At 56.7% G+C, this 1,011-nt stretch overlaps 1 protein-coding gene across 1 annotated transcript in view; it reads left to right on the top strand.

Moving 5' to 3' along the window:
- Nucleotides 1-1,011, top strand: part of LOC119594125 (frizzled-5-like) — a 228,914-nt gene that overhangs the window by 2,761 nt on the left and 225,142 nt on the right. The gene's annotated exons all lie outside the window — the stretch shown is intronic.

Below are 1,011 nucleotides of genomic sequence, written 5' to 3'. Positions count from 1 at the left end.
TGATACTACTGTTACCACCGTACAATTTTCACACTGTGACGCGCACCCTCTTGGGAATAGTTATCCGTTGCAGGATAGAACAGTGGTTCCTCGGGAAGGTCACTTGACCTGGACCGCCGTCTAAGGGGCGCGCGTGGCCTCCGCAGAATGTCTGGAATCCGCAGTCCAGCCTCCGCCCGGCTCGTCACAACTGCCCCTCCGCTTCCTCGCCAGCCTTTCCCTCTCCGCCTCCAGACATTCGACCAGCGCTTGCAAGCCCTTGCGTTCTTCGGGCGACTTTTCTGGCTATCGAAGAACCATTTCCTGAGGGCCAAGGGCATGTTGGGCCCTCGAAGGGCTGGCATATAATTTTCCCGATGCTGTACACGTCAGACTAGCTGCTGCAGCGGCCGCACTTTTTGTTCTGGCAGATCTCGGGGGCGTTGTGCAGGTCCTCCTCCCAACTGAATGGTCGATGGTCGTCCCGCTCACGTGGGCCAATTCGAAGTCAGTGATGGTGGCCACGGGTTCGGCGGACGTCATATTCACACAGATGTTGTTTTCCTTGAAGTCGTTGTGCGTGAAACCGATGGAGATCTTGTGTTCGAGCGATAGGCCACTCAGGCACTAAAAGGTGGAGATGCCATAATGCGATCAGAGCAAGCTCGTCCGGACACACGCCCACGAGGCCCTGAATGAACTCAGTCCCGTTAAGCAACCGCAAGAACATCGCTCCGAAGATCGCGTTCCGAAACGAGTCTACGTCGTGGGAAAACTTAATGACCAGATCCTTCTGATGGTTGAGCAAAGCTTCACCGAAGGCGCCCTCGTCGAGCACCTTCGGGTTGCCCCCTCGACGGCCTTCAAATCCTCTCACGAAAGAGCCGGCAGATCGCACTCTTCACACACCTTCCTTAGAAGCACGATTTTCGACTGGTTCGGCCGCCCTGGGTTTCTGTTGCGAGGGCGCCTTGGGGGACGTGCTCCGTGATAGGAGGGTACGAGGGCTTGTCCTCATTCACGCAGTTTGTC

Source organism: Penaeus monodon, chromosome 33 (genome assembly GCF_015228065.2).
Source record: "Penaeus monodon isolate SGIC_2016 chromosome 33, NSTDA_Pmon_1, whole genome shotgun sequence".
NCBI lineage: Eukaryota > Metazoa > Arthropoda > Malacostraca > Decapoda > Penaeidae > Penaeus > Penaeus monodon.
This window is presented reverse-complemented; position numbering and strand designations above follow the sequence as displayed.